The sequence below is a fragment of the Bos indicus genome, chromosome 28 (assembly GCF_029378745.1).
Source record: "Bos indicus isolate NIAB-ARS_2022 breed Sahiwal x Tharparkar chromosome 28, NIAB-ARS_B.indTharparkar_mat_pri_1.0, whole genome shotgun sequence".
Taxonomy (NCBI): Eukaryota; Metazoa; Chordata; class Mammalia; order Artiodactyla; family Bovidae; genus Bos; species Bos indicus.
Window position 1 is genome coordinate 17,056,325 of NC_091787.1, and position 15,919 is coordinate 17,072,243.

Sequence of the window (15,919 nt, forward strand, 5' to 3'; positions counted from 1 at the left end):
TTGTGAGCCCGGAATCTTAGCTATTGGACCACCAGGGAAATCCCTCAATAAGAGGAAATTACTACTTTTAATAAAAATGAGTGTTATTACAATACACTTCAGAAAATGTGGAATTTCAACTTGGTTAGCAGTCACAATCCTGCTGAGCACCCTTATTTTTCTTGGCCCTTCTGCACAGGTATTGTTGATCTAGGTATATCCTCCAAGATGCTGCCAAGAAATGGACTCTAGAAGTGGTTGTCTCTAGTGGGGCTGATCTGTAGATTTAGAGTGCCTGACCCCGTAATGACCACAGTTTGTTTGGATCTGTTTTGGAGTTCTGCAGAATTAGAAAGCCACTAATCAAAATTACCACTTTGGCTCCTTATTCATTGACCAGTCCGTGCATGTTAAATAATTGCCCAGTCACTGAAGACCAAGAGCCTTGAGGCCTACTAATGACTGAACCATAGGTAGCAGGAAAGGTCTGGACATTTCTGCAGTTATTGAACTCTGATAGAGGTGACACATGGACCAGATTCCCGGGTAATGAACAAGGATCTAGGGAAGGTACCCTCTATGATTTCAGCTTTTGCTGAGATGCTACCCTCATATGTCTTTAGACAGAATGTGAGGTCACTTTCCAGGTTCTAAAAGCCTAATAGGTATCAGGGCAAAATGACCAGGTAGACGTGCTAGGCTTAATATTTATAATGGTACATCAAGCTTGTTCATGTGGCTAACAGTTTAATGGACTTTGGTGAGAGATTATGTGGTAATTAGGGAATGTATATATATGTTTGTATGATATGATTTCTAAAAGGTATTTTTAAAGGCAGGAAGAATAGAAACGCTTTCTACATCAAGCTATGCAGTGTTAAGGTGCCTTCCTCACCTATCACTCCCACCATCAATATTGGGGCTGGACTAGATGTGGCAGAATTTGGCCTGAAGATGAGGTATAGATCATTTTATATCAATCATAGAAGAACTGGATTGTGAGCCACAGGAATTTTATGTGTAGACATAAAGGGACAATTTCTAGATAATAAGATATCCCTTAAGCGTATTGCTGCAAAGTGTTTTGACTGAAAGAAAACCCCCCTTGAAAATCAACTGATCCGTTGTCCTTACTAAAAATCAGCAATTAAGAGCAGTTTTCAGACAGGACCTGAGAATTTTTTTTAGTGAGTAACCAGGAATGTAGCGTGTAAGAAAATGGAAATCTAAAGTCTATGAGAATCTTCATGGAACATAGAAAAAGGAGTAAAGGATGAGAAAGCAAAAATCTGAATTGTGTCAAGCCAGAGATATTTCACTTATCACATGACCAAAGGTGTTCACCAGCTTCTTATCAAGCTGCACTTCAATATTCGTAACAGACACCAGATAACATAATATTGTTTGTGGTAGATAATGATGTGTACTTTTGCTTCTCCCTTTAACATTGTTTCCTTTGTGGGTTCAAATGTTTGTGATTTATTAATTTTACTGTCTTTATAAAATTCTGAGTTAAGAAACCCATCCAAGTGTTGTTGAAGAGAGAGCTCAGCACCAGGTGATCTTGTGAGATTTCAGAAAGAACTCTGATTTTCAGAGTGCTAAGACAAGATTGCATATTAAAAAACAGAGACGTTACTTTGCCAACAAAGGTCCATCTAGTCAAGGATATGGGTTTTCCAGTAGTCATGTATGGATGTAAGAGTTGGACTGTGGAGAAAGCTGAGCACTGAAGAATTGATGCTTTTGAACTGTGGTGTTGGAGAAGACTCATGACAGTCCCTTGGACTGCAAGGAGATCCAACCAGTCCATTCTGAAGGAGATCAGCCCTGGGTGTTCTTTGGAAGGACTGATGCTAAGGCTGAAATTCCAGTACTTTGGCCACCTCATGTGAAGAGTTGACTCATTGGAAAAGACTGATGCTGGGAGGGATTGGGGGCAGGAGGAGAAGGGGACGACAGAGGATGAGATGGCTGGATGGCATCACCGACTTGATGAATGTGAGTTTGAGTGAACTCTGGGAGTTGGTGATGGACAGGGAGGCCTGGCGTGCTGCGATTCACGGGGTTGCAAAGAGTCAGACACGACTGAGCAACTGAACTGGACTGAACTGAAGACCAGATTGGGTGCACACCACAGAGAATGCTGCTGTACTGTGACTGATTTCAGACTGGGTATTTCACAAGTCAGATATAGGAATCAAAGGAGAAACAAGTTTCCATTGGAACAAGTGGCTAGAAACAGCTGTAAATTATAGCCAAGGAGTCAATATTGGATGCTGTTTAGAGTTAAAGATGGTCACACATAAGCTTATCTGTGTGTAGTAACCCAAATAACCTAGCTCAACCAGTTAGTAACTTTGTGACCTTAGACTGAGAGTTTATTCATTCTGTGACTCGGTTTCCCTGTTCTGTAAATGGGGTGGGTATAATAATTCTTCATGAGTTGGGAGGATTTGATGAGACAGTGTAAGGGAAACAATTGGAAAATGAGTTTGATAAATATTAATGTTGATAATAATCACATCCATAATCTCACTAAAATAAGGGCTGATATGAAATTAAAACTACAGTTTGAAAGCATGGCTTTTAGTCATGACTCTTTTTTTTTTTTTGCCAAATATTCTTAATTTAAAGATGATATTAATATTTATGGAATACATTAAAGAATTCCTAAAGATTCTTTGGTACCTTCATAACTTATTAACGCCTATTAATCATGGCTTTGGGACTTTCCCAGTGGCTCAGTGGTAAAAAATCCACTTGCACTGCAGGAGACTTAGGAGACGAGGGTTCGATCCCTGGGTTGAGTTGATCTCCTGGAGGATGGCATGGCAACCCACTCCAATATTCTTGCTTGGATAATCCCATGGTCAGAGAAGCCTGGTGGGCTTCAGTCCGTAGGGTCACAAAGAGCTGGACATGACTGAAGCGACTGAGCACGCACGCACACACACATACAAACACACACAGACACAGTCATGGCTTTAATACCTTTCCCAGATACTCACTGGATATTGGATATACCTTTCTTTCTAATTTTATATTGAATGGCTGCAGAGGCTTTTCCTGTCCAACAGACTAACTTCTAGAACTGTTCATTAAGTCCAGGAGTAATTTGAGTTCAATATAAAATTAGTCATGACTCTTAACAATTATTGGAGAAGGAAATGGCAACACACTCCAGTATTATTGCCTGGAAAATCCCATGGACAGAGAGGACCCTGGAAGGCTACAGTCAATGGGGTCACAAAAGAGTTGGACATGACTTAGCAACTAAACAACCACTGACATTATACCCCAAGTAAGTTATAGAATTTTAGGGCTGGAATGTGGAAGTGATTTTGAGATTACCTTATTCAGTTCCCTCAATGTATGTGAAGTAATCGAGGCCAGAAAACTTTTGTTCAAGGCTACTCAGTTAGTGGGTAGTAGCCTGAATTATAGTCTTTGGCCTCTCTTCAATAAACTTGGCCCTTTATTTCTCCATGTGAAGATCAAAGTATTGAATTGTATTAATTTCACCCCACACTCAATGAAAATATAGATTCTTTTTAAAACTTTAAAGCTTCAGTTTTAATTAGTTAATTTTATTAAAAATTTTTTACATTTAATTTTTATTTTATATTAGAATATAGTTGATTTATAGTGTTTGTTATAGCTTTGGGAATACAGCAAAGTGATTCAGTTATACATATATATATATATATATATATCCATTCTTTTTTAGATTCTTTTCCCATATAGGTTATTTCAGAATATTGAGTAGAGTTCCTTGTGTTATTCACTAGATCCTTGTTGACTATCAATTATATATAGTAGTGTGTATATGTTCATTGAGATTAACATATTGGTTATTTTAAATTGTTAATGTATTCAACAGATATTTATGTCTAAATCTGAACATATGCATATTCTGTAACAGAATTCCACTCGTAGGTACGTACCCTACAGAAATGTGTAAAGCAAAAGATGTTCATAAGAGCACTGTTTCCATTAGCCCCAAACTGGATCCTCCGTGAATGCCCATTGGCCACTGAAAGGGCAAATGAACTGGTACCTGCGCGCAGTGGCACATGGTACAGCGAGGAGGATGAGCGACCACAGCTACACAATAGTGATGCATCTCGCCAGTGTCACGCTGAATGAAAAATCATACACAAAGCATTTCACATCGAAGCACTGGGCTGGAAGAAACACAAGCTGGAATCAAGATTGCCGGGAGAAATATCAATAACCTCAGATATGCAGATGACACCACCCTTATGGCAGAAAGGGAAGAAGAACTAAAGAGCCTCTTGATGAAAGTGAAAGAGGAGAGTGAAAAAGTTGGCTTAAAGCTCAACATTCAGAAAACAAAGATCATGGCATCTGGTCCATCACTTCATGGCAAATAGATGGGGAAACAGTGGAAACAGTGTCAGACTTTAATTTTTTGGGCTCCAAAATCACTGCAGATGGTGACTGCAGCCATGAAATTAAAAGACGCTTACTCCTTGGAAGGAGGATTATGACCAACCTAGATAGCATATTGAAAAGCAGAGACATTACTTTGCCAACAAAGGTCCATCTAGTCAAGGCTATGGTCTTTCCTGTGGTCATGTATGGATGTGAGAGGTAGATTGTGAAGAAAGCTGAGCACCAAAGAATTGATGCTTTTGAACTGTGGTGTTGGAGAAGACTCTTGAGAGTCCCTTGGACTGCAAGGAGATCCAACCAGTCCATTCTAAAGGAGATCAGTCCTGGGTGTTCTTTGGAAGGACTGATGCTGAAGCTGAAACTCCAGTACTTTGGCCACCTCATGCAAAGAGTTGACTCATTGGAAAAGACTCTGATGCTGGGAGGGATTGAGGGAAGGAGGAAAAGGGGATGACAGAGGATGAGCTGGCTGGATGGCATCACAGACTCGATGGACGTGAGTTTGAGTGAACTCCGGGAGTTGGTGATGGACAGGGAGGCCTGGTGTGCTGTGATTCATGGGGTCGCAAAGAGTCAGACACGACTGAGCAACTGAACTGAACTGAACTGAATTCCATTTATAAAAAAATCCCACCATAAGCAAAACTAGACTATGCTGTTGAAATGGGGATGGTGGTTACTCTTAGGATGGGTAGTAAAAAGTGAATTAAAGGGTTTCTGAGGTCCTGGTAATGGTTTATTTCTTGCTCTGGGTTCTGCATAGATGTGCTCAGATTATGACAGTTTATAGTTTATACCTATGACATGGGTACTTCTCTGTATGTATGTCATACCTTAAGTGAAGTAAAGTGAAGTGAAGTCACTAAGTCGTGTCCACCTCTTCCGACTGCATGGACTGTAGCCCACCAGGCTCCTCAGTCCATTGGATTTTCCAGGCATGAATACTGGAGTGGGTTGCCATTGACAACACGTGACACTGAAAAAAACTTTTTTTTTTTTTTACTGTTTATCTTAGGTGTCATACCTTAGTAAAAGATGAACAGTAAAAAAATTTTTTTGAGTGTCACGTGTTGTCAGCCACTAATCCAGGAACTGGGGATAATATAATGAACATACCTGACAATAGTCCTGCCCTCGTGAAGGCTGTTTTTAGTGTGGAATGGAGGCGATGGATGAAGGCAGAGAAGGAAGGCTGATGTTATTATAGAACTGTAGCTGGTCAGTGATCACTGCATTAAGTGGCTCCTAGTAGCTGTCTTTGTTGTCTTCCAATTTCTGATAGACATCTTCTTTCATTCTTTCACTAAGTTCTTTTAAATATTATTACCTTTTAAAGTCTGTAATTCTTCTTTTCTTGGCTGTCTGCTGATTTCCAAGTGGTTTTAGATTCATTTTTCATCAGTACATTAATGGACATACGCCAGTTACCACAGAGTGTTCATTTCTGATAAAGGAATAAAAACACAGCAAGCTAGAAAAACTTGCTACGGCAGCCAGTAGTGTATGGGACCTATTACAGCCGTGTAAGTAACCTCAGCAGCAATCTGTTTACAAAGGAAAGACCATTTGCTTTCTAAGATCTATTGCCCATTTAGTGACCTCACTGACAGATGTAACATTATTCAATATTATTGTCACACGTTTCCAAAGTTGTACTTTAATTGCCTTTCAGACAAAAAGAATGCTTTAATTATTATGCCTAATTGTGCAGAGAGAACAATTGCAAAAGCCGAGATATGCATTGATGTTCCAGTGTGCTTTTATGGAGTAAATGAAGTCCAAGAATCAAAAGAAAAATGCTGAGAAAACAGATGAGGAACTCTTTGGGAATGTGCAAAGGCTTTTATTGGGACCACATAGAAGGGCCCTAATAGAGGGAAAGAAAGATACTAATTAGAGGGGAGAATACAGTTATTTTTGTGTCAAAATGTCCCTGTGGACTGAGGGGCTGCAACTCTAGCTTGATTTTTTTTTTTTTAGTTGGAGTATAGTTGCTTCACAATGCTGTGTTAGTTTCTACTGTACAGCAAAGGGAATCAACTATATGTATTCATGCATCCCCTCTGTTTTTTTTTTTTTTTTATGGATTTCCTTCCCATTTAGGTCACCACAGAGCATTGAGTAGACTTTCCTGTGCTGTACAATAGGTTCTCATTAGTTGTCTATTTTATATGCAGTGGTGTATATATATGTATATATATATGCCAATAGCTTGAGTTTTTAATGAGGTTAATGGTATTACTTAATTTAAAGTTTTAGGAGTACAGTACTACATAGTAATGGTTCCTTTGGTGGGACTTATGGTGAACATGTTTTCAGCTGTTATCCCAGCCCCTTGTTTTCTGGTAGTTTCCCTGCCCTCATCTCAGTCTGTAGTGGGTGTGTTGTCCCTGTTAGCAATTTTTTTCCAGAGCGTGATTCTGTCCAGAGGTTACTTCCGATTAGAGGAAGGGAAGAGCTCCCATTTCAATTGGAACAACTTTCTTTCATTATGGTCACAGTTGGTTGATCAAGAGGTAAGCCACTTTTTCAAGTGTGGTGAATTCTTTCTCCAGGAATTTCAGGTTTGGTCTTAGAAAAATTGGTTCCTCTTTGGATGGTATGTACATGTGTTTGCTGCTGCATGCATGTGCTAAGTCGCTTCAGTCATGTCCAACTCTTTGCAACCCCATAGACTGTAGTCTGCCAGGCTCCTCTGTTCATGGGATTCTCCAGGCAAGGATCCTGGAATGGGTTGCCATGCCCTCCTCCAGAGGATCTTCCCAACCCAGGGATCGAACCCACATCTCTTACATCTCCTGCATTGGCAGGTGATTGCTGTTAGTAGTCATCTTTTTCTGTGATGGGCCTTTCTTCAAAAGGGAAATAAATAACGCAGATGCACAGTGGGAAGCAAAGTTGAGAGGTGAGTGTGCTTGCGGTCATTCTAGTCCCTGGGTCCTGTCCACTCATGGGGCCAAGGGGGCATTTCTGTTACTGGATTTCAAGAGAATATTAATTACCTTGGAATGGCAGAGTGGGTTTTTGTACTTGCAAACAACAACCCTGCCTACTACAGTCTCCTTACTTTTTTTTACAATGACCCTTTTCTGCAGACAATAGCCTGTGGGTTATTACTATACAATTCAGTAAGTCAACTCAACTCCCTTTCGGATTAAAATGAGTTTTAAATAAATAACTGATAAACAAAGGAATAAATGTCTGTTTTAGAAATCCTAAGAAGGGCTTCACTTTCATTTCACATTTGAAATTATATTTTACTAAATGATTAATTTTAGAAACCATTCCATTTTAAAGCTGAAAGGGATCTCTACTCTAGGTTGTTTTTTTTTTTTTTTTTTTTTTGGTTGGGAAAACTGGAGCCCAGAGAAGTCAGCAGAGCTACCTAGATCTTGTGGTTCATCAGTCATAATAGGACTTTTCTATTTGGAATAGTAAGCAGATTGTACATAGATCACTGAAGACTCTGAGCCTAAAGGTAGAGAGCTAAATTCCAGAGTGAATGGGAGCCTGGGACAGTGGGAGCGCTAGGAATAGTGCCTGGACAGGAGAGCTGTGAATTCGATGCTGGGTCCCTAAACACCAAACTTCATCCTATGCCCTCTTGTGGCCTGACCCATCATACTTCTGTGTTTTAGCAAAGACCTCAGAAATCTGCATTTTGCAGTTGCTATCTCCTTCTTTCTATCTTCGAAACTCAGAACTCTTACTTCACTCCAGTCTCCTTGGAGGAACCCATAGGTTAGGACCATATGGAAGACCATTTTGAGAAAGTATCTTTGTTACCAGCTGTCAGAGATCAGAGAAAGGCATAGTTTGTTGAGACTACAGACAGGACATGGACCAGGATGCACTTTGGGAGAACATGTTCTTTTTCAAAAGAGAGATAAATCAAGGAACTCTGAGTAATGAACTCATCTAGTCAGAGGTGAGGGAGAATTAACTAGATATTTGTACATTTTCTGGGTGGCAGAGGACACCTGTCTGAATTTCAGTCCATTGCTTAGGTTGGCAAATAAGTTGTCCTCTCCATACCTCAATCAGTTCATCTTTTTGAAGGGGAAATTGGCTAATACACACAGTTGTATGGCTTAAATGAGAAACACACACACACAAAATTTGGCACAGGAAGTCCCCATTGTAAGTTAGTATTAAAACTGGGAAAGAATAATTTTTTAAAAGGTAAGATCATGAGTCTCACAGAGATATGAAAAGAATGTGTGTTTAAGATTTTGTTCAACTCATTTTTAAATAAGAATAACTGTTTCAAAATGGAGAATCCATAGAACAGACTCATTGCTAGACCAGGAATATTGAAGTTAACTGCTCTAAACAGGGCATACATAGTTTTCCACTGGAGGTGCCCAGTAATTTTCTTTGCTTATTCCAAATTTCCTGGCATTGCTGTAATTATTATTAATTCATCTTAGCTGAGCTCCCCCATTCATGCCCACTTATCAAGAATGACGCTACTCCTGACATATCATAAATCTCATGTGCCTCAAACCCACATTTACAGTGTAAATAGTCCTGCCCATTCCAGGTAGATTGTGCAATAGAGTTCCACTATTACAACCCCTATTATCAAGGCTTCAAGTCTTGGCCATAACTTACCAGCTTGGCTTAAAGTCAAAGGATGAAAAATATGTCGAGGCTTAAATAAGAAATAAAAGCGGAAGTGGTCATGCTGGTAATTTACCCCTTTAGAAAATGTCTAGGGCTATGAAAACTAAATCCACTGTTGGCAGTGCACGCTCAAGCTAGAAAGTCTATTTAGTGTGGGAAATAGTACTCAACCTTTCATTTTCAGCAATTTAATCAAATCGCTCCTGCTCTCTCAAATATTTATTTAGCCTCCTATAATTTATGGTAACCATGGCACTTAGTATTACCCAGGTGTTAAATCTAATACAAAAAAGGTAAAAAGAATAGTAAAGAAGTATCAAGTGATGCCCAGGGGAACTTATTAAGTGTATTTCATTTAAATAATCCAATTCCACGAATTGAGGCAGAATTCTTAGAAAAAAGTACAACTTGAAAGAACTTGGTTTAAATTGGAGCAGGCATTTCACCTGCAAGCTGCTCAGATCATTAATTTTAATAATTTCTGTTGCATACTCCGTGAGTAGACTGCTTTATAGTTATTTCGGTGCTTGTTACCTACTGCTGTTCTGTGATATAATCAGATGAATATTAGGATCACTATTTGAAAGAGTCACAAAGGAGCCAGTGACTTGTGCAAGGCCATGGGCAAGACCAGAGACGCACTGTTTTAGTTTAGCTAATTCTTATCTCTTCTACAAAATCCTGAGGTTTCTTCTGCTGAGAAACAGATCATTCTGGAGGTGAGCAATGTCACCGGGAGGTTCGCCACTCCTCCAGTCTCTCCTTCTCAGAAATCACTGAGTTTCACACCTTCTTCTCCAACAGCCCCCAATTCCATGTCTCTTCCTGAGCTCAGCTTGGGAATTTCTTGCATGGTTGCCATTTCATCATGCCTGCAAACCCATTTGGAAGAGGAGGATTCATCCAGAAGCACACCGGGTCTGCCTGGTGTGGACTCATGCTGCAGGCTATGCAAAGAGGTAGAAGGAGCCAGGAGACTGGACTCTAGGTCTGACTTTGCCACTGTGTAATTGCATGCCTTTGGGCTAATTTAAAAATTTTATCCTGAGTACTTTCGCACCATGTGAGCTAATTTAGTAGGAGAAAAATGACTGTAAGGAACTTTCTAATACTGATATGCTAACATTACAGTGTAGAGAGCATAAGCTTTGGTGGTTCAGAACTTGGCTGTGCCCTTTCAGTTCAGTTCAGTTGCTCAGTCATGTCCGACTCTTTGCGACCCCATGAATCGCAGCACGCCAGGCCTCCCTGTCCATCACCAACTCCCGGAGTTCACTCAGACTCACGTCCATCGAGTCAGCGATGCCATCCAGCCAGCTCATCCTCTGTCGTCCTTTTCTCCTCCTGCCCCCAATCCCTCCCAACATCAGAGTCTTTTCCAATGAGTCAACTCTTCACATGAGGTGGCCAGAGTACTGGAGTTTCAGCTTTAGCATCATTCCTTCCAAAGAAATCCCAGGGCTGATCTCCTTCAGAATGGACTGGTTGGATCTCTTTGCAGTCCAAGGGACTCTCAAGAGTCTTCTCCAACACCACAGTTCAAAAGCGTCAATTCTTTGACACTCAGCCTTTTTCACAGTCCACCTCTCACATCCATACATGACTACAGGAAAAACCATAGCCTTGACTAGATGGACCTTTGTTGGCAAAGTAATGTCTCTGTTTTTGAATATGCTATCTAGGTTGGTCATAACTTTCCTTCCAAGGAGTAAGTGTCTTTTAATTTCATGGCTGCAATCACCATCTGCAATGATTTTGGAGCCCCCCAAAATAAAGTCTGACACTGTTTCTACTGTTTCCCCATCTATTTCCCATGAAGTGATGGGACCAGATGCCATGATCTTCGTTTTCTGAATGTTTAGCTTTAAGCCAACTTTTTCAGTCTCCTCTTTCACTTTCATCAAGAGGCTTTTTAGTTCCTCTTTACTTTCTGCCATAAGGGTGGTGTCATCTGCATATCTGAGGTTATTGATATTTCTCCTGGCAATCTTGATTCCAGCTTGTGTTTCTTCCAGTCCAGCATTTCTCATGATGTACTCTGCATATAAGTTAAATAAGCAGGGTGACAATATACAGCCTTGACGTACTCCTTTTCCTATTTGGAACCAGTCTGTTGTTCCATGTCCAGTTCTAACTGTTGCTTCCTGACCTACATACACATTTCTCAAGAGGCAGATCAGGTGGTCTGGTATTCCCATCTCTTTCAGAATTGTCCACAGTTTACTGTGATCCACACAGTCAAAGGCTTTGGCATAGTCAATAAAGCAGAAATAGATGTTTTTCTGGAACTCTCTTGCTTTTTCCATGATCCAGTGGATGTTGGCAATTTGATCTCTGGTTCCTCTGCCTTTTCTAAATCCAGCTTGAACATCAGGAAATTCACGGTTCACATATTGCTGTGTCCTTTAGTAAGTACTATTTCATGAATTTAAATAATTACTTAATGTCTTGAACCTCAGTTTCTACACCTGTAAATTGATGATACTACCTCATGGGGGTTGCTATAAGGATGTTGTTGTTGTTTAATTGCTAAGTCGTGTCTGACTCTTTTGCAACCCCAGGGACTGTAGCCCACCAGGCTCCTTTGTCCATGGGATTTTCCAGGCAAGATTACTGGAATGGGTTTTTGTTTCCTTCTCTAAGGGATCTTCCTGACCTAAGGATTGAACCCATGTCTCTTGCATTGCAGGTGGATTCTTTACCACTGATCCACCTGGAAAGCCTATAAAGATAGTCTGCAATATGTTTAATGTGTTGGAACCAAATATATGTGCACTAAATGATAACTATTATTTTTACATATTATATCAGGACAAAGCCTTCCCCAAATTAAGTGTTTTTATTTTTCCTTCTAATTTTACATCCAATATTGGAAAAAGGAGAATGGGAAAGTTCAGATATATTAAATGGCATCCTACTTTTCTTTTTTAAACCATATAAACTAGGTTATTTATTCATTCAGGTGACATTTATCCATATATTAGGTAAACATATATTGGTGACCCGTGGCACATGTTCTGTCTCAGGGTAGGGTTTATAATGTATCTTCTGTGTAGGTGAAATTCCCTTTCTCGAGTGGTGGTTGTTCAGAGAGTGCGAAATGATTTTGTTGGTTTCTTCAGCAAAATCTGGACCATTCACTCAGATTCAATCGTGCAGAGAAATATTATTTTCAAGATAAATAAGAAGCAGCAGCTTACATTAGAAAGAAAGACGAGATGGTCTTTCTGCATTCACCTTCTACACTGATTGTGAGTGAGTCCCAGAATGGTCACTGAACTTGCTTGGGGCTCTGTTCTGCTTGTGCTGTGACTTGTCAAACCAGATAGATCCTGGTGGTAGTTCCGTAGAGGCATTGCTGAGTCTATGCTAATTAGAAATCAGTTACTAAAACTTGAGGAATTAAATGCCGATGATCTGTGGTTTGGATGCTACTGTTTCCCTTCATTAACACAGAAACCAAGAATACTTACAAATAGTACTGCTGACAACAGCACTGGTGTGTCTGTATTTTAAATCCATTGGTTCACTTAGACTCGAAGTGACACATGTTCCTACTCTCTGATGATCAAGGATTGTGTGTGTGTGTGTGTGTGTGTGTGTGTGTAAGGACCATATGGGTCTTGCTCCAGTGTGTTCATTCTCCTGCAGCTTTGCTGTTCCAGCCATACTGCATCTGCTTCTGTTTATCCCAAGTCTGTTAATGCCACAATAACATCAGGAGCTCTGCCTGGATGAAGCCTACAAATATGCCTCAGGATCATTCAAATAATTGATGCTTAATTAATAAGTCAAAGAATTACTGACTTTTAACACATAGAAATGGAAAATCTTTCCACTGGTCCCAAAGATGACTTTTTCTGAACTGGCCGTAAAGAAGGTAATTATTTCCCCTAAGCTTTGGGATAATGTATGGAAAAATTGTCAAATCAGTTTTTCCAATTAAAAATATTAAAATAGTTTCAATCTTATTACAAAAACAAAACATATTTACTATGGAAAATTAGAAAACAAGTCTAATTCTACCAACTTGATAAGGCCTTTGGTGATACTTAACACATACCAGGATGAATTCTGTTTGGCCACCTGAGATTGTGGCAGAATATTCATCTTTTAAGGCTTTTTCCCCCCTTAATCTGAATTTGGCCTCAGAAGCTTTCTCAACACAGTGCTTTGTGTGATCCATAATCCTTGATCAGAGTTGGTCAGTTGGTTGATACCTTTGTCCATCTCTCGTTCCTTTCCAAAGCCGTTGCTCTAGCCCAACTATTCATATATACATGTATTTTGATAAAAGTTAACTTATTTTATGAAGCTTCCATGATGGCTCAGACAGCAAAGTATCTATCTGCAATGCTGGGGACCTGGCTTCAGTCCTTGGATCAGGAATATCCCCTGGAGAAGGGAATGGCTACCCACTCCAGTACTCTTGCTTGGAGAATTCCATGGACAGAGAAGCCACAGCTACAGTCCATGGGGTTGCAAAGAGTCAGACACGACTGAGCAACTAACACTTACTGGCTTCAGAGCAATCAACTGCTTTATGAATGTGATACCATCCATCCTGTTTTCTGTAAAAGGTACAACTCTTGCACACCAAGTCAAAGAATTTTCTCCACAGCTTCAGGGAACAGTGAGATAAGGGTAGGAAGTTACAAAGTCTTAAACAGACAATCACAGAAACCAGCTCTGCAAATGAGCTTTACTTTGAATAGTTTAAATGCAAAATTGTCAAAAGGAGACTATTGTGGTAAAAATACTTAATACCCAATATTTCGTGTTAGGCCTGTGTGCTTTCCAAATAAGGTGTCCCCTGTCTTTCTAAATTACCAAGTGTAAAAGCTGTAATGTTATATGTTCCCGAGGGGCAGAGAGTAATTCAGACATGAAGTAATTTTAATAGAAATCATTCCTCTTTTCTTGGCAAGAGAAGAATTTCAGTAGGAATTTTTCAAAATTACAAAATATCCTTCCCTGGGGGATTCATGCCGCCACTTAGCAGATTTCTCATTTCATTTAACACAAATATTTTGATCCTCAAGGGGAAGTCTGCTCAGTTACAGTTTCTGCATTACTGTCTCCCAAAGATAAACGAGGTGCTTTTCTCCAAAATGGACACAGGAGAGGTAAGGTGGGAGGAAAATGATAGAAATCCCAGGAAGAAATTTCTAACAAAACAAATCATTTACCTTAAAAATGGAAACATCCTCCGATTCCTATGTCATTTTTTTCTCAGAATGTTTTCAAAGAAGAAAGATACTATTTTCCTTGAGAAAGCTAGCCTGAAGGAAAAAGAAATGAAGAGAATCGTGTGAAACAACTAAGAGTTTCTTCTGTCTTATCAGTTCAGGTGGATTGCAATGGTCTCCTGGGTGGGAAGATGGGTGGAGAAGGAATTTTGAAGCTTCCTCTGGATTTAACTAGAAAGAGCTCTCTGACTGAGTATCACGGTCTGCTGGAGAGTTGTCAATGAGGATGCTTCCCGTTTGGCCCCTGGGTGCATGATAACTCTAGAAGAGTCAGCCCCCCTGTGAGGAAGGTGTGACCTGTTCTCGGTGTCTCTTCCCAAATGTCTTCTGCCCTCAAAATCTTCTGAAACTTAGTACTTACACCTGCCCTTCCTAACCAACATGAATAATTCTAGTTTGTCCCTTGGATAATTCCACTGAGATTCTACTCTTTGCCAGATAAGAAGCAAAGGGATTTCTCAGATTGGATCATAAGTTGCATCATCAGTGGGTTTCACCATGTATGTCAGTCACCTCGTAGAAAAATTTGAGTTTGAATTCAGTGGTTATAATGTCAGGCAGCATGAGGTGGCTAGGAAAAATATTTGAAAGTGTGTAGCTGTTTCTGTCTTCATCCAAGTGGGCATCTTCCTATTCTCTTTCCCTACGTGATTGATGTTGCTCTTAAGATCAACTTAAGTATCACATTTTGGTGATGAAACCATTACTTTCTTCAAGGGTAAGTGGTTGTAAGGCTTTTAGTGAGTGTGTTAATCACTCAGTTGTGAACCCATGGACTGTTGCCCACCAGGCTCCTCTGGAGCTGGCAAAAATACTGGAGTGGGTTGCCATTGAAGAAGGCACTTAATAAGCTTTCAAGTAAACATAAATGTTTACAAATAAACTTAAGTTCACAGCGCCTCTGTGGTCCTTCAATACCAGGCTTGTGTCAGGACTCAGGAAGTTCATTTAGCTTACTTCAGTGAAGAACGTAAACCCTACAATCCTGAGAACATGGCCCATGTACATCTTTTCATTATTTCACCCAGGATGATCACAGTGGTTTGATACACAGTTGGTGATCAATGAATGTTTTTGCTCCAGCAGTCTAAAAGGTTCGCAACACTAAGGGCAGCTGTTTAAATGATTTGTCAAAGCTCTGCTTCATGACAACGTGTTTATCATGGATTCATGCTTGTTACAAAAATTCAGGGTCAGGAATAGTTCTAAGATACAAGTGGTCAGATGTCACAGTGATCTTTATTTCCTAATAGAATATTAGAAGTTTCATTGCCTGAGAGATTGACATCAGTGTCCAGGGTAATTGCCAGATGTTTTGACATTAGGTTTCAAGCCCTTTTGGAGGAGAGGATAAGCAGCTCTCTAAAACCATAAGCTGATGTTAAAAAAATACAATTATTTTTTGAAATGGAGTTTTTATGACCACTTAAGCTCTAAGAATTGTTTAAAGCTATATAAAAAACACACCATAATATCACTATTTTAAATTAGCCTTCAAGTCAGCCTCTTTGTAAGGAAACAGTTTTTATTAGGCCAATAACCTTTCCCTTCTTCTTTATCTTTTGTTTTGACTATGTTAGGTCTAGCAGAAGTCACTCCAAAGTCAAGTACATCATTTGAGCCCTATACTATTGAGACCAGAATGA